The following is an 18,666-nucleotide window of genomic DNA, read 5'->3' as shown; positions in this document are numbered from 1 at the left end:
CTGTCACAGCCGGGGGAGGGGGGGGACACTCCTGCTGGAAAGCAATTTCACAAATCATTTTTCTAACAATTAAGGAGTGTGCAGGGGTGAAATGGCGATTTCACATGCAGGTCTGGGGGCCGGGGGGGTGTTACCTGCGCACCCAGCTGAGAAAGAAGGAACCCCTTTCTAAATTTTAAATTTTTTTTTTTTTTCCTTTTTTTTGCCCAGTGCTTTGCTTCATTACCCATGTTCACAAAAGAGAGACCCCTTCTTTTCTCTCCTGGGAGCAGCGAGCAATAGATTAAAACAAGCATCAATCAGGAAAGGAGCAAGTAACTGCTTAAAGAAACAGGGTCAGAATTCCTCCCCGCTTTCCCCTTTCCCTGCGCATCTCCATGGTTTCCTAAGGTATGTTTCTGGTTGATAAATGCCGTATATCGCTATTCCCTTTGGAGAAACGGCTTGTAAATCAGCGCTGAAAGCCAACTCATAAGCAGAAGGGAATGGGGTTGGCGCTTTTTTTTTTTTCCCCCCATTTTATTTTTTAGGAGCATCTCTCGCCCCCAGCATCCATCCCCTGCATCCTCCGGGAGAGGAAAGGGGTTTTTCAAGAGCGAGGTGTTAGATGTCCCCTTGAGGGGGCCAACACCACCAGGCTGGAAAGGAAAAGGGCTGTATATCCAATTCTCGGCTTGAAAAGGATGCACACAGGTTAGCTAAGCCTGTCCAGAAAAATCACCGGGGCATGAGCACTGCGCCGGAGGCGAGCAGTCCCTATCATCAAGTATTATTAATTATGATTCTCCTCAACGGAAAGTCCGACTTTTTTTTTTTTTTTTTTCTTTCGGGATGCCATCCCATTTCTAGAGCGATGCCGATCTAGAAACGAGAGATCTCCTTAGAAGCCAGATGCGTCTCATCTGGTCAGCTAAAACCTGAAGAATTTGATCACGATTTTTTTCCCCCCTCCACAAGTAAAATGAAAAAAAAACCCAAAACACCTCAACCCCAAACCCGCCCGAGGATGAATTATTTAATGAAAAGTTGCTACCTTCTGCAATTACAAGAAGATTACTAATGTGGGAAGGTTTTCCATTTGAGATCCCGGAGTAATAAGCATTATTTTTTTAAGCGATTATCCAATAAATCTCTCTTTAAAGGACGATAAATCCACCTTGAAAACCGGGGATTTAAAAAAAATATTTCTGAGGGACTTCCGCATTTTTTAAAATGACCATTGAAAAAATCGTCAAAGGAAGAGTAACACATTCAGCCTGAAGTGTTTGTTTTTTCAGAAAACCCAGAAAGGAGAGAAGGAATACTTGCAGCAAAGGCAGACTCAGGAAAAACAGGCTGCTTGGTTAAAAAGGTGGCTGAGAGCTGGAAAAACAGCACCTGGTCCAGGATCAGGGAAGCTAAGTCCACCCATCCTCCCCATCACCAAAAAAAATTAATTTTTCTTATTTGCATTAAAGCCCAGGAGCTGCCAGAGGAGGCAGATGGGATTTGGGTACAGCTATTTGGTGCCTGATCCCACTCGAGCCTCTTGCAGCATCCCTGACCTTCTGATGCAGAAGAGCCCTCGCACGTCCCACAGGACCCCAAGTGTCCCCGGGTATCAGGGGTCCTTGGGCAAGGCAGCTCCTCAAAGGGAGCTTTAGGCAAAATATGAGCTGCATTCATTGCTAAGATCTGCTGTTGGTTGCAGGTGGGTTAGAAGAAGCAAAGACAGAGCAGGGAACGGAAATTTAAGGTCTTTTGCTTGGTTCCCCAGCTCCAGAGTGTGGCTCTTGGGCTGCCTGCTGCTCTCTAATTCTCCTTCCTCCCCTTTCTCAGGGGAACAAGGCTCTGCTTATTTGCCCAAGATGCTCTTAACTTCCTTGCTGAAGAGGGAAAAAAAGTTCCACGCAGTCAGACCATGGGGGTTTTGAAGCCCTAAAGCAGGGAGGAAAACCATTTCCACTTCCAGGACTATTTCTAAAGAAGTTGTTTGCACTTCTTTAAAATGCACCATCAACACCGACCCCGCAGCTTTACAGGGAACCGGGTTAGTCGTGCTGTTAGTTTGTGCATGTAACAGGATTTTTTTTTTTTTTTTTCCCCCTAGGGAAGCCAAGACCCAAACCCAAGAATAAAACTCTTCCAACTCCACTCTCCATCAGGATGCCAAACAAAAGGCGGAGTGTCACAACACCACCGGGCTCCTTGGATCTGCCTCTCCACTGGGTCAGGTTTAATTTGCCCAGGGTGCAGTATTAATAGGATGTAAGCTGCGCCCTTGAACAATTACCTTATCAAAGCATAACATCTATGGAATGAGCGAAGTATTTGCATTAAACAAATCAAAATAATAAGGCTGGCAATGGCCTTGTTCATTCTTTGAACCTATAAGTGGCTTTAGAGATATTCAACAGGCCCGCACCAACTTCTATTCCACTGGTAGTCCCTGCTTAGTTTTTCTAAAGAAGATTAACTACTCCTTGCTAAAAGGCTCAGTTCTACTTTTGTCAGTGTGCACAGACTAATTGGGTTTTCCCTGCATACAACGGGATTCCTGTACACCCACTACTGGTCTCACTTCCCATTTCACGTGGCTTTTGAAGACAGGGAGAACACTTTCCTCCGTGTGTTTGATTTGTTCAGTGTTATGCAGTAGAAATAACACACTAAAACAGGACCTGACCATGTGGGGAGAACGACCACATTGAGAGATGCTGCTGGAACAGAATAAGGGTGGAAAAGGGGATTTTCCTAACTGGTCCCTTCCTGGAGTTTAGCAAATAACAGCTTTCATGGGAACAGGCTTCTGGAGAAGGTGGCAGGGGACACAGCTGGTCCCAGGGGGAAAACACTGAGCCAGGGCACCTAGGGGCCAACGTGCTGTGAGAGGAAAGAGGACAAACTGGGAGGAAGAGTGATCATGATTTTAGGGTGCCTTTCCTTTTAGTATGCTCAGCTTCAGGCATGCTAAAGATGGATTTACAAAAAAGAGCAGAGCACCTGCCCTCAAATAACTCAAGCTGCCTCTGCGCTGGATATACATCCAACCCCCTTGTTATCTGGCTCATAACTCGCCTGTTCCCAGATTAGTCCCACCCCAGTACTAAGGGCCAGGACATTTTGCACCCCCATAAAGACATCACTCTCCCTTCCTTACGCTGGGGAGTAAGGAAAGCACGCCCAGATGCCTGTATCGAACAGCCCAGCTACTCTCAGCACTTCCACAGCTGTCTGAATTTTCTGGGAGCTGAATCTACTGTAGCAACAATCCTTTACATAGACAGAGGGGAACACCACGCTGGACGAGGCCCTTGGAGAGACAGGTAAACCAGAGCACAGGGCTTGTACCCCCCAGCCTGGCCCCAGGAGGCTGACAGCGTAGAGGAGACCATGGCAGCAGCAAGCAGCAGCCCTGGAAGAAGTCTTGAACATGGAGGGGAGAAAACACAAAAGGTTTGGTCTGGTCTTTCCTGAAGTGTAAGGAATCAGATGGAGCCAAGCAGCATATTTGTCTGGGTGAATTAAAAGCACAATCCTCTCTTCCCAGAGGGAGCAGTTGCTTCATATTTATACATTTAGTCTTACAGGTGTAAAATAGCTTCCCTTTATGCTTATATAATAATTTTTTCATTTGAATTTCAAGGCTTTATTCCCTTCTTTGGATTCAAGTCTCCTACCTGAGCCTGATTCTCCATATTGCCATTAATTCCTTCATCACAGAAATGAATTCCATTTAATTCTCTATAGCAGTTGTTAAGGTAGATCAAAAAGTGCATTTGCAAAGGTTTCTTCCCCTTCTCCCTTATAGTTTCCAGCTCACCTGTGTCCTGAAAAGACTTGAATTTGAAGCCATAGCACTATTCACCACCAGCAACTCTCATTGCAGAGAAGAAAGGGATGGACAGGAGAAACCCTTCCCCCCACACACTTCACAGCTGGGGTATTTCACCCTGACTGGGATTAATAAAGTTAATTATTGATACCAGCTGCAGATACAGCTTACCTGTTCCACCAGGTGAGTTATAATTAAGTAAAACCTGGCCCCAATTCAGTTGGAAAGCTGAGACAACAGCAGAACCCAGGATTTCCATGAGGAAGAAGGCAAGGAAATGGAGAGATTTAAGGAAAAACTTTGAACACACAGATTTTCAGCAACACTGGTCCAATCAAGAAAAAACAAGGGAAACCAAGTAAGGCTTCCCTGGCTGTATCAGGTGCTTCCCTTTTTGATGGAGAAAGTCTGTGCTCAATGAAAAAGGAGTTAATATACAGACAGTGAATCAGGACAGCTTGTGGGTAAAGGAAAAAGTTCAGTGCTGTGCTTTTTTCTATCTATATATACTGCATAAGGCAGCCGTAGCCATGTGGTACCCTGAAAGCAGCACATCTTTACACCACACTGTATGAAAACAGCAAGAACAACTCAGCTAAGCAACTTATTGATAGAAATCAAGAGATAACAATAAGATTCACACAGACCATATCAGCCTTCAAGAAAAATTACATAATTATACCAGGTTTGTTGCCGTAACGCCAGCGTTATTCAGACTCGTTACTCAAAACCTCCTCATCTAAAGCCCTTCATTTAAAATTGCTTGGCATCCCAGTATAAATCCTGCTTTTTATTCCCATTTCAGTTTAGGTCAGGTATTTATCTCTAGTATTGTATAAGTGGAGCTGGTTTGTTGCCAACTGGAACATTGCACAAATACATTAAAAAAAAAAAAAAAAAAAAAAAAAAAAAAAAGAGAAAACAAGATAGCTGGAAGCCCTCTTTCTAATGCTTAATTATAGTATTGAGAATTCAAAATCCCACAACACACCTTCACAGCTTAAGTATGGCCAGCAAAGCAACATGGTAATATTGTTTTTCTGAAATAGGTGATGGCATAGAGTAAAGCACATACCAAGGGCTAGAGATCAGGATGCTGCATGAGGATGGGAAAGGGAAGCTCGGGAACCACTGACTTTTGTAGCACTGGACCCTTCTTGGGAACGGGTCATATAGGAGAGGGCACAGCCACCTGGGCTGTATGAGCTCTGTATGGGAGTGCTCGGGTGGTTGGGGGGGTGCTCAGGGTTTGGTTCGGTTGCTTTGGGGTTTGTAACGAGGGCAAGTAGATGAAGTAAGCTCTTAGAGATTGCTTAACACAATTCTCAAATTTGTTTCTGAGGTTAGTAGAAGGTCTAGGGAAAAGCATACATAAAGCAGCAGAAATGATCAAGTCTTATAAGCTCTGGTAAACTTAAGGATTTCTTTTTTTTTTTTCCTGGGCTGGTTACTCCAACCTCAAGGTAAGTGTTATATAACTGCTTGGCTTTTTTCTTCTGAAAGCTGATAATTTTGTAGTTTTGCTCCTTGTCTTCTTGATCTTCAAATTTAGGATAGACCTTATACAGCAATTCTATTAAAGTGATTAAAAAAGATTAGTGTTTTTTTTCAAAAGAAATGTGGTTTTTTGGTTATCCTTAATTTTATGTGGTTGGACTGACTACTGATCTCCCCTTGTAAGCATTTCTGAGATGGGTGGAGGTAGGTTAGTGCTGGGAGGGCAGCTCGGGTGGAGGAATACACTGTAGTAAGTAACTTCATGGTGAGTAAGGCAGTAGTAAGTGAGGTCAGAGCTCTGTAGGTGCTTTCGGACAGGCTGGAAGAGCTTTCTTTGCTCTGAGCCCTGTGCTGGGGGAGGAGTTGGGGAGAGGGTGTCCTTGAGTATCAGTGCTACAGATGAAGATGTGGATGCAGGAATAGACTGAGCTCACTGAGGATATTTCTTGTATTAGCTATATATTTTTGATATTTATCTAAAAAATCACTGGTCAGTACTATGAGCCCGAAACAAGTTGGTTTAGAAGCAAAGCAAGCTGTTGCTGCAGAATGTGATTTGTTTGTGAAGGGGCTGGTTTGCAAACTCCCCTTGTGGTGGTAGGAGAGAGTCCTTCTGGCTGAGGAACTTGCCTTTATCATTAAAATAACTGGTTTAATTCTTACTTTTGCTATAGATTTCTCTATTTAACTTTGGTGGGCCCTTTTAGTAAAAGCAGGGTAATATTTCTGTTATCTCTTTGCTGTCTTGTCCACAAGCTCTATAGGACAATGATGGCTTGCAGATCCTCCTGGGGATGCTCTGAGTTGCCGAAGAGTTACAATTCTGCAGTTTCCCTGGTGTGATTTGCAGGAGGCTGTACATCTCTTCCCAAAAGCTAGTTAAAATTTTGGATTCTTCCAGTACTGAGGAAGAGAGAAACAGCAAGCGCAGGGGAAGAAAAGGTTAAATCCCACCAAGCAAACCTCCAATTCCTCTCTTTCATTCCCACCAGGTAGCTTCTAATTACTCCAAGAGGAAAAAGGTCAGGAGGTGGGAGGAGGCTGCCACAATAGGGAGGAAAATGTTTTATTAGCTACTAAGTTAAGGGCTCCCACCCCCTGCCCAGGCGTACCCCTGCACCCTGCTATTCTCTGCAGGCTTAAGACTCTCAGCAATGCTGAGCTATTTCTTGTAGGTGATACCTTTGATGGCCAGGTATTTTTTTTAAGTGGGGAAAAAAATGTCCCCATGTTGGTTGGTTTTGTATAACTTGACTGCTAAGTTGTGATTTCCTTATCGATTCAGACTAATGCAGTGCCATTGGCTTGGGCAATATTGCATGGAGAAGAGCAGCTCTCTCTGCTTTGGAGCACTTGGAGCTGCACATGGTTGTAGTACTGCTGCATGTGGAGCTTGAAAGGTATGTTTCTGTCTCCATCTGTGCCCAGAAGTGCTTGAGATGAGCGATTATTTTCTTTCCATGCAGGCAGTAGCAGTACGTCCTGTTTCTGTAAGATGCTTTCTCTGAGCGTTATTGTAAGACCTTGTGAAATTCGAGATGAAGCTGTTTGCTTTCCTAATGTGAGACTCAGTGGTGTTTTGTCTTCCTTTTAAAATGTATTTCTCTAGCCATTTTTCCCTCATCCTATAATAGTGATTACACCAATTCACAGTGAGACAAGACATTAAAGGGGGGGAAAAAAAAAATCCCCGTCTAAGAAATGCATAATTTTTTTGTCTGAAGGAGATAAGTCTTCAGAAACACAGAAAGAAATTTGCACGCGGCTCAGCCTCATAGTGCTTAATCTCATGCAATAATCGCTGCTGCTTGGGTTGGCAGAAGAATAATTAAACAGATATTAAAATTGCAATCGGCTGTCACTGAAATCTAATAGGAACCCTGGGTGATCAACATCTGAGCCGCTATCTGGGGGAGAGAAGTCAAGGGGAGCTTTCCCTGGTGGGTTGTCCCCATCCTGGGTGCAACAACCTGGATCTGGAGTTGGAGAGCGGCGGTGGGGTTTGCAGTGGTGCAAGCTCTGCGGCTGCCCGAGCAATCTGCAGGATAAATCCTCTTAATTCATCTCGAATCCATATATCGGTGGCTTGCTTGTGCGTAGCAAAGCCTGGACACAAGGTCTCTGATCTGCCGCAGTGCATCGAAGATGCTCTTGACTTAGTCGAGTCTAGTGCCGAGATGTCGACTGTGTATAAAGTCCGTGAGATCCTTTGCAGACTGACTTTAAGTCTGAAAAAGTGGTTTAGAACAGCAAGAGAGGGAACATTATATTACCTTGAACATTAAGCAAAGGATCAACTTTGGCTCAGAAGAGCCCCTTGGTGCTTGTGGGGGCTTGTTTTAATTTGGTGCTGACTTTTAAACATAATTTCTTTTAGCAGAGACCAGTTCAGGGGCCTGAGATGAAAGACAATCTAGTCACTAATGCACTGTAAAGTTGGAGGAAAAAAAAACCCAGCCACTGAAAAACCCTTATTAGGCAGGAGGGTATTTTTTCCAAGAGTCAATTCTAATTTCCTGAATTTTCATTAGAAAGGAGGGGAGAGGTTTTCTTCTTTCCTCTTAATTCCTCTCCATAATCAATTGTTTTGCTTTAATATTTGACATAGGTGACAAACTGTTGAAAGCAGGTAATTTAATTGTTTTGCTTCCAATACGCTTAAGTCTTTGATGAGTGGCCTCCTGTTTCTGGCACCATTAAAGCCTATGGAGATGTCATCCCTGCACTGGGAGACAGGTCATGCCCATGTAAAGGAGGGTGTGCTAATGGTAATACGCGACTCCTCGGGCGGCAGTGGTGCAGGATCAGGTCCCCATAACACAAACACGGGAGGAGATTTTGATCTGAATTATTTTGGCCTAAATCCAAAGTAACCCATTGACTTCAGTGCAGTTACTCTGGCTGGATGGATGCCCGGCATAATGGGAAGCAGGGTTGGGGGCCCCCCTCTGAAAAGCAGATATTTAACATTCACAGGTTACTTCTCAGCGTTAAGAAAAACAAATTAACAAGCCTCCAAAAGGATTTATTCTCCTGGAACAGTAAAATTTCTACTTTTTTTCCTCTTTGTCACCTAAAACTAAAATCTTTCTGTCTTCAAGACACCTTTTTTTCAGTTTCTAGATTTTTTTAAGCCATTACCTGTATAATTTTTTAAGCCCATGGTTATATTAGCCTTGGATGATGCAGTATCTGTAAAAGAAGGGTCTTTTGCTCTAACGCGCCGGCTGCACTTGACTGTTTCCTATTGATAGGAGATAGAGCAGCATGGAAAATAGCCTGCGCAAGGCCAGGTAAAGGGAGGGAAGTTAGTAAGTCTGCTCAGCATATAAAACCACCCATTCCCTTATCATAATCCATAGACCCACTTTCCTAACATCACCCCCGCTCTTCTGGGGAGAGGTAGAGCTATCTTCCCAGGCTGGAGAGAGCTAGATAGTAGACGAGCCACACACTTATCACCCAGCGCAGCGGGTGTAATAGGAACTGAAAATTGCTCTAAAATAAAGTTGCTGGGGAATTAACTTCTAAAGGGTGGAAATCCTCAGAGGAGGGGGGTTTGGGATCTGTACAGAATTAAAATCAGCCTTGTGCTTGGTCCTGCTCTGTTCCTGGGGAGTTGAAAGCCTCAGGTTGGCCAAGTATCTTTTTTTTTTTTTTCCCCCCTGAAGACTTAACGATTTTGTGCAGTAGCTCTGATGGATCAGGCCCTGGGAATGCACTCCTAATGAAGGTGAGAAAGGCGAGGCGATGCAAAGCCCTATCGTGACACTTGGCCGCTTTGGAGCATGTCTTTGGGCTGACCTTGCTGAGCTGTGTTAATGCAAAAAGCACCCAGCACCTCGCTGAGTTCATCTTTGCTGTTGAGCGAGGCTGGCAGAACTGTACCTATAGCATAGCTTTAAGCTGAGCCTTCTAAAACTGGCTCCTGGACCTTGGTGAAATCACATAGACCTTGCATGGGCACTGGAGACCTTTGCTATGAGCCCTGCCTTCTCCCTGTGCTGGCTCAGCAGAGCATTTTCCTTCCATCCCTGCTCAGTCAGCAGCTGTGGATGCCTCCGGGGTGTCCTCTGAAATTCAGGGGGATTTAAGCTGTGCTTAAAGCAATTTTGATGAAGCAGAGGAGGGAGCCCATGGGAGGTAAGTATTTTGTGGCTTCGGGGCATGAAAAAGAGTGCTGGTGGGAGAAAACAGTCATGTAAGCAGACCAGGGCAGTCAGGATAGCCAGTTGCTCCCTGTAAATCTATTTTTTTCCAAGTTTTTAAACCTAGAAAGTAGGGTTGCTTTGCTATTAGTTGTCTTGGCTCTATTGCAGACAGAAGCTTAGTCCAACATTTCATCTGCTTTTCTTCCTGAGACCATGTTTGGAAACAAGTCTAGAAAAGCAACCTGAAGTGCAGACTTAATTCCCCTCACCTCCCTGGAAGGATGCTTTCCTGAATGGGACAAAAACTACTGGGTCAAAGAACAACATCTAGCCAAAAAAAAAAAAAAAAAAGGTAATAATCTGGAAGTATATTTATCATATTGTAATCCCAAAGAGGTCTCAGGATAGAGCTGGTTTTAACATGGGAGTCGCTGCAATGCTCCTTTCCCCTACAGCAGCAGCCGCCCAGCTCCAGCAAAGCCAAAAGACATTGTTAGAACCAATGCATTGAGAGTGGAGGAGAAAATAAATTGCTAATAAAAACTCTAGGGGATGCCGTATGAATGGGAATGGAAATAGAGCCTGGCATACGTTTTTATTGACTTCAATGACATTGCACCATGTTGTCCCCACACTTGCTTTTGGTGATAAATTACAGAGTGTTTCTGACAGGGGTGGAATGATTAAGCTCAGATGTCTTATTAAGATCTCTCCTTTCCAAAATGTCATGTTGCCTTGATGTTTAAAGGTCTCTGTTGTGCAACAAACACGGCATTGTGGTGAGCAGCAGGCTCGCTGGTGCAGGCAGGCAGGACCCGTGTGGTCCCGCTGGGAAGCGTGTGGAGGGGGAGGACTGGCAGCTCCCCTCTCCCAGCTGGACTCTTGGCTGCTGGGGTCCCACTGGTGGCCCTGAGAAGAGGAGGAATGGGATGAGCAACGTGGGGCCTGGGGTGAAATTTCCTGGGGCTTCCAACCCTCCTTCTCCTGGGCCAGCTCAGCCACCGGTGCCTTGAAGCACACCCACCAACCTTCTCCATGCAGGTTTGCAGCCCCTCGCTGTTCAGTCTGACTGCGCACATCTCCAGTGCAACGTCCTTGCCCTGTCCCCTGTTATCCCAGGGGATGCACATCCCTGCACAGCTCAGGCAGGATCAACACGTGGTCTCAGAGGTGTGTGCTTGGCCACAGCTCTCCATCGAGGGATGGGGGAATGTTTGAAGGCTCCTGACCCTAAGGCCAGTCCTTTGCAGGACCTGGCACAACTGTAGGCTGCCATATTCCTGCTGCTGGTCACTGAGCAGTGAAGATAAGACTCCGGCTCAAGTCCCTCTGTAGCATTAACAATCTGTCAGTGTCCTTCTAATGGTACAAGCTTAGCATGTCGTGAAGCATCTGGGTACATCAGGAGCTTGGCACCAAACCGAGTCCAAAAGGGCCCTGTGGAGAGCAGAGGGGGGCTGGTGGCTTGGTTGCTCTCCTGGCCCTGGTGCCTTTGGCCCTGCTTGCACATCTGCGGGAGAGGACGGGGTTGGGAGCCCTTAGGGAGAAAGGAGTTGTCACACGGAGGTGACTAGTGTGTCCCCTTCCCCCTGCGGCAGTGCCCAGCCGTGCAGAGCAGCGAAGCCTGTGCACCACCCGCGCTCTGAGGGGATGCTCGCCTTCCCTTCTTCGGGGGAAAAACCCTCACTCTGCTCCGCCCGAAGTTTCTCAAACCTGCTCCTCGAAGCAAACTGATCGTCGGAGTCTCACCTCTGCAATTTTTTTTGGGGTGGGCGCCGTGTTAGCGGCGAGCAGAGCATCGCCTCTGCTGGTCCTCAGGGGCGCTGGTCCCGGGCTGGGGGCCCGGCTCTCCATCAGCAGATACCTGCTGCCACCCCGTGGCCTCGGCCGGGAAGTTTCCGGCAGAGATGCGCCCCCGCCTTCCTCCCAGCCATCCTCATCCTCCTGGGCAGGTCCAGGCTGGACCTGGGTCAGTTATGGCCTCGTCACTGGGACGCAGAGGTCTGGAGGGTGCTGGCTCTCCTTCCCTGTAGGAAGTCTGTTTTGGAGAAGCTGGATTTCACTTAGTTCTTGGCATCTTTGGAGCAGGGTTGTGTGTGTCACTTGGGTTTAGAGCTGATCTGTCTGGGGGTCCCATATCAACAGTTCCTTCAAGGCTTACTCCTGCAATCTGGAAAACTTGGAAGAAAACAGGGAGGGTAGTAACTCGATGCTTTCTATTTTATTTTTTTTTCTCTCTCCCTGAAAGTTTCATGTGATTTGGATTTTCTCCTGACTGGTGGAACGTTTCCTTCTGTCTCCTTCACTTGCAGTCTGGGGGCCTTTACATGTATTTAATGGATTCTTTGGGGTGGCAACAGGGTCAGCTGCCCCCCAAGTTTGGGGGAACGGGAACTGGAGCCAATAACCCATGGGACTGGGATGCACCTGCTCTTTGGTTGGGCCATTGCAATAAGGATGTGTGAATAGCCTGGTGACAAGGTTTTCTCTTCCCAAGGATTTTAGGGGTTTGGTTTGCATCTGTTTCTGTTCCATGTTGGTTTTGGGGTACCTGAGCACATACTGACTCCTAGCTTTAAAAACAGGTGCTTGTCTGTTTTGCTAAATTATATCCTGACTTTAATTTGACAGAAGAAAACCTCTATTTTTTTTTTCTTCACAGTTTGATGCAGCAAACTAAATACTGTGGTGCAGAATAGGAAGTGGGAGGGCTAGGGCTTCCCCTGATCCTGATGCCTCTCCCAGCACCTGCCAAAATCAGCTGAGAGGAGCTCTGTATGGGTTCGGGGTGCTGTGGCACGAGGTGGTCACCTTTCCTTCCACTTTGGCTTGTAACTCAGGAGCCGAGAGTGCAGCAAGTCGGCAGATGAGCTGCCAGCTTGGCTCACGTGCTGTGGGAAGTCACTCATTTCCTGCCCTGGGCTCCTCCAGGGAGAGAAGCTGCTCTTTGACAAGCTTCTTAATTAGCCAGAAAGTTGGGTCATAACCACTGCTGTGTCTCCCCTTGTCATGGTTAGACTCCAGGGTGTGTGAAAAATCGAACCAGTACAATGAGTGTTTAGAGGAGCTCATGTTAATTTTAGAGAATGAAAGGAGGAATTTTTTTTCTCCCCCCTGTTGATAATGATTTTTCAATACCCTCAGGAAAGGAAGAGAAAGGGGTCTCTTTCAAAACGGCTTTAAAAACGTGTCCCTTGGAAGCGCCGGTGGTTTGGGAAGGAGGCACTTGGCTCCTGGGCTGGTGCAACAGGCTCCTGTACAGTTGTCTGGTGCTGTCGGAGCTTGGGCTTTGCTCAATGCCAGGGCAATGCAGTGGAGCCAAAAGCAGGTCATTAACCCTTCCTCATCCCTTGGCAGCCCAGAAGTGGTGCAATTAAATGGTCAACAGTGGGCATGACACAGGATGGTCGTGGCAAGCTTTTGGCCTGGGGTCAAGGTCACCAGTTTCCTGCAGACCCTGATGCTTGGTGAATCACGTGCTCTGATTCCTGTTTTGATCCCATTGGCTTTGAACTTTTTTCCTCCTCTACTGGCATTTTGCAAAGTACAAGACACGCTTTCCTTACAGCCAGGAGTCTGTTGGCAAACCCGAGGATTCACTGAAGTTTGTTCTGGTCTAGGAGGAAACAGTTATGACTCTAACAGAGTGGATTTCCAAGATAATCATCCAGACTTGACCAGTGACTTGCTTCTTACCTTTTTCTTAGCCTGTCTTCTGCTGTGCTTGAATCTGAAGTTCCTTCAGATCATAGCAGAAGCTTGAGGTCGCTGAGCCCTTCATGCAAGGGGGAGATGATCCGTCTTGCACTTTGTGTCCTTGATACTTCACCTGGGTGTTTGTCACTGTTGTCCTTAGGTGCTAAACCATGGTTCTGGTTACTCAGACCCTCCCTGCAGTGCCCCATCGGATGGGTTGACACCCATGTGCAGGGAAGATGGGCTGGGATTTGCAGACCGTGGGGTGCAGTATGCAGCAAGCCTGGCTCTGCCTTCTCGAATACTGTCATTACTGGAGGATCTGACTGCAGGATGTGATGGTGAGGAAAGGTACTTGAGCATGCTTTAAATACTCTCTGGAGCTTTAGGTATGCATGAGAGCCCTGAGAAGGGGTGTTTTACACTAAGGGCTGAGTATTTTGTGTATGAATGAGATCTGTCAGACTTTCCTTTGGTACCAGTTGCCTTGCAGACCTGGAGGATGCTGGGCTTGGTGTAATTAGCAACGTCAAAGCCTCAGATCCTTCTTCTCAGAGCCCAGAGCTCCTGGTTTTGATGGGCTAAGTGCCACTTAAGTCCTCAGGTTTTTTGGCATCCTTGTCTGGGGGACCTAGAGAGCATGTTGTGTGGCCTCGACTTCTCAGACTGTGTCTAGGTAATAAAACCTTGATAGCAGAGGCTGACAAGGCATTACTGGGTGCTGAGTGCGGTTGTGGCCTCTAGCAGGAGCTCCAAGCAGAGTCTGAGCGTGCATCAGTATCTAATGTACTTGCAACACAGGAGGGAGCAGAGCCTGAGAAGGACATGTCGGAGGTGTCACCCTCTGCAAAGTGAAGAATTGAGTGTTGTGGGACCTGTTTTTCAAGCTTAGCTGCATTACTCTTGGCCCAGACAGCTGTGTGAAGGGTTGCAGTGCTGCAGGTGGTTTGTAACCCTCCTCTGTTAGTGGGTGATTTGTAAAAACAGACCCAATTCTTGCTCAGGCCCTTTTAAAATGTGGAAGGAGGCAAAGCAAGATGCATAACCAAGCTTTTATTTACCTAAGCCCCGACCCCCTCCTTAAACCTTTTTAGCCAACTTACTTCTGCAGCTTGTGCCTTCTTTAGCTGCTATAATGTTCAAAGCTTTGTTTATACAAGAGCAGTTAAAATAATGATAAGTTATGCACAGATTTTTCTCAAAGGCATGGGAAGTCCAGAAAAATCTGTGTTCATTCGAAAAATAATAATTACATGGAAGGTTGCAGCAGCAGTGAAAACAGCCCTGCAGTTTTTCAAAGCTGAAAGCCTGTGCCAAGCTGCTGAAGGTGAAGGAGTCAGGTAGTGAGGCTGTCTCATTGCATTTCTCAGTTTATTGGCTTACGCTGCCCTGGGCATGCTGCCATCCCTCTCTGCAACATCCAGCTCATGTTCTTTCTGTCTCCAGAGTCACCGAGCTACTGTGAGCACATCCTGCCTGTCTTTGGGTCTCCTTGGGTCAAGGTTAGGTTTGAACTTTCCAGATTCATGGTTGACCTCCACCAGCTAACACGATCGCTTACAGCAAAGTCAAGATGCCAAGAGGTGAAATGTTGGTGGCTTATCTTTGCTTTTTGGATTTTGTATGTGAATAGCTGGGATGGAGTGTGCTGGAGAGCCTCACTTCTCTGGCACAGCAGAGCTCTTCGGCGTTGCAATGAAGGCATCAACATGCAGGAGTCATCAAAACCAATGGCAAAAAGGTTACTCTAAGACACTGTTTATTATTATTATTATTATTATTATTATTATTATTATTATTATTATTATTATTATTATCATTATCTATCATTATCATTATCATTATCATTATTATTTTAGAGCAAGTGTAAAATAAGATGCACAAAGCCAGAAAGCAGCTTGGCAGTGTAGAGTGCTTAAGATCCAATAGATATATCTGCTATAGGTGAGAGCTGAGGCTCAGAGGAAGGCAAATTTCTCCAGAAAATCTGGTTTGGTTAGAGGAGATGCAGGTTCATTGCTCCAGCTTCTTCTGGAGTTAATGGTGTGCCTAATGCCACTGTCACTGCAGCGAATGTCAGACCCAGAACATCTGACGTAGACACCAGTTCTTCATTCTTCCTGCTCCATTCTCTCATTCTTCCTGCTTCCTTCTTTTTAGGAAGCTTAAGGATGCCTTGTGATGGGGCTCTTCTCTCTTCCTTCCTATGGAGACACTTATAAACACTAAAAATGGGTGGGAAGTCCACGCTGGTGCTGGGAAAGCAAGTCATACCTGCATCTTCATCATGCAAATTCTGGGTATGGTCACCTGGATTTGGGAGATCTCAGATCATGAAAAGTGTCCCTTAAGGCTTTCCACTTGAGAGGGACATTAGAGTAGGTAGGAAAGGGAATTCACCTCATCTGGGTAGACCTTTTCCTGTATTAAGGTACAGGGGGAAAACGAATTAAAGGGGTGAAAACGTTTGCCTAGGATCCCAGTGTTAGCGGCAGAGTGAGAAACATCTCATTGTGGGTGAGTATTAAGAGTGGAAACAGAATAACTGTCCATTTACGACTTGCATTGTGGATTAAAACCTCTAATCTGGGCATTTCTCTTCTCTGAAGGCTGGCTCACATGAGAACACTCTGCTCAGGGGGAGTAGTCTGGAAAGAGAAACGTAAAGGAGTAGTATTGAAATGGGAGTGGTTTCCAAGGGCAAAGCTCTTTTCAAATGATGTCTGTATGTGCGTATCTTCTCATGCCTGGTCTTACTAGAAACCTCACTTCAGAGTTGGTGCTGTGCATTCAAATGATGACTTTTTCTTTTCAAATCCTGTGAAGAAATGTTCTAAACACCGGAGAGAAATGTGAAAGGCTGAAGTTTCACCCCATACCCCTTCCCCAGACTGACTTCAAACGCTTCTCCTTGATGGTCACAAGATGATAATTGATTTAAACCCTTCATTCCCACTTGACCTTTTAACAAAAGACAAATCATGAGTCCCTATGACATGTGTACATGCTTGCAGACCAACACTACCAGACCCCCAAGTGCTCTAGCACAGGAAACTGGGCTTGTGCTTGCTGCTTTCTGAAAGGCCAAATTTCAGCAGCTTTGGTGCATTTGAGATGTTTGACCTAGTGTGTTTAGGAGCTGTGTCCTTCAGTGTGTTTCTGTTGCTTTTTAAGATGGGTGGCCCCACGTGCAGTGAAGAAATAACATAGATGTGGAAAAAGCCCCTCAAAGCTTGTAGCAAGCCACTGGTGTAGATGTGCAGGTAAGGAAGGAGTAAATGAGAGAGGGGGTGCAAGGGGATGAATAGTGGTGGCTGTGATGGAGAAAGGGCATCTCCTCTGCCAGAAGTGGAGCACTGGAAGCCCTGCAGGGCACATGAGTCAAGGAGCAAGGGCTTTGAGCCAAGACTGGAGTGACTGGGAGAGAACCAGCTGCCTTAGGGCAGGGGATGAGGGAAACTGGTGGAGGAGCTCCCTTTGCAGTCGGCCAGGAGATGCCTTCTGGTGCCTTATCTCCACCACTTGCCATCAACCAACTATGGAGAGAGGCCTTGGAGGTAGATGCTGCTGGAGCTGCAGGGCTTGTTGCCTTGGGCAGCTCCATGAAAGAGCTGCTGGCTCCATCAAGGTGCTGCTGGCTTTGGAGGACACGCAGAGAGTCCTGTCTCTTCATACCAGGTGTTCCCAAATCACTGCGATGCACAAAGCCCCGGCAGGCTCTGATCTGCCGCAGCACTCGGCATCATCAAAGTGCCAGGCAGGCGCCGGGAGGTTGCCCACCTTCAGAGCTGGGCTTTCACGTGGGGTGGGTGCTTTGTGAGCTTCTCATAGCTTGTGCTATCAGGGAAAAACATCTGTAAGGATTTTATCTTCTGGGCTGCAAACAGTCGTCCCCGTGTTGTTCCTGCTGCTCATTGCATCCTGCTGGAAGCATCTCGGCAGGATAGAGAGGAGGGGAAACATGGTGCTGTTGGGGCAGTTGTGTTTCTGCTGTGGGGCAGGGGAGTTCCCAGTGGCAGCTCAAATCCCTCAGGGGAGCTGGGAAAGTGCTTTGTGGTCCTTCTGAATAACTGGAAGTATATTTATAGCCAGCCCTGGGATGTTTACTGCTAATGAGATGCACACAGGGCTTCAATCATATGAGTCAGTGTTGGCATTCTTTGCTCAACTGATCCGTGTTTGTTGTTGTTAGTGGCATGTAAGAGCTTAAACAAGAAAAAAAATCTCTGGGCCACATCTTTAGAAGAGCAGGTGGTCTAAATAGACGAAAGAAAAAGCCCTGGGGGGAGTCATGGAGGTGCACGGAGGGAAAGGGACTTGTGCCAGGTCAGAGCAGAGGTTGGTACTGGGCACAGGACGGATGCAGCTGGGGAGCTGTGTTCATCATCTCCTCCCCTTGCTGTCAGAAATGCCTGGAGGTAGCAAGGCGCAGCGCCGGGGTCTCCGAGGATGTGTTGCTGGGAGGTTCATGTGGATTCGGTTAGGGGCGTGAAATAGCGATGCTGGTAAGAGCGCTCCCGTGCCATTTATCACTGTCTGGATGGAGGGGTGTGGGAGATGGGTGAAGCCAGCTGACAGCCCTGCTTGGTAGCTGTAACACAGAAGTGAATAATGACAAGTGAAATCCCACCTAACACAGAGCCCTGTTCTCCCCCTGCTCACCACACGCATTTCTCCACTCAATCCTGGCCTCTGCTTAGCACCTGCAACACCTCCAGCCCTGGAAACAGGGGCTGGGGGTGTTTGTCAGCTGCTGTGAGAAATGCCCTTCATTCCTACTCGGAGCTCTTGTTCCTGGGCAGAGTCATTTGTTTCTCCAACAGAGGATTTTTTGGTAGGTCTCCTGTGCCAAGATTATGTCAAAAGGGAGGTAGGGGAGAAGGCGAATTTGGAAGACAGATGTCTCACCTGCTATGTCATGTTAGTGTCAAGGCATAGAGATCAGTGTGAATGGATATTAAACTGGGAAACACAAGGAGGGGGAGAAAAATAAGGTGCAGACGTAAGAAAAAGGCACTGTCACACTGTCTGCTTGCTTGATGCAGAAGGATTGGAGCGGCTCCATAGCAGCTTATGAACGCTGCATGCTGGGCTGCTGTTTGGGGTTTTATTTATCATGATTTAGTAGAAGGGTCACTTGAAGGCAGGAAGCAGCACTGTTGCTTGAGGATGGGTGCCTTCTGCCAAACACGAGTGGTCTGGCAAAGTGATGAGCTTCTGGTGAGCAATATCCTCTGTGTTCATTCGGTCTGGCCAGGAGAAGTGAAGTTCAGGGCTGGCTGAACATGAGAAACTGAGCTAATTAGGGACCATTTGCGTTGAAAGTGAGGTGGCAAGGGCTGGTGGGTGGATGTATCTCTGCCTCATGAGGAACATCCTCCACCTGCGGTTCCACAGTGTGAGTCTGAGCGGGTTTTATCTGCATGTGCCTCATGCTCTGGGGTTGCCTAATGAGGTGTTACCTCTCTCTAAAGCCTAGCAGGCAGCCAGGGGATGTGCAGTTGTGTT

This window comes from Athene cunicularia (assembly GCF_003259725.1).
Source record: "Athene cunicularia isolate RWA chromosome 21 unlocalized genomic scaffold, athCun1 chr21_part1, whole genome shotgun sequence".
NCBI classification, from domain to species: domain Eukaryota; kingdom Metazoa; phylum Chordata; class Aves; order Strigiformes; family Strigidae; genus Athene; species Athene cunicularia.
This window is presented reverse-complemented; position numbering follows the sequence as displayed.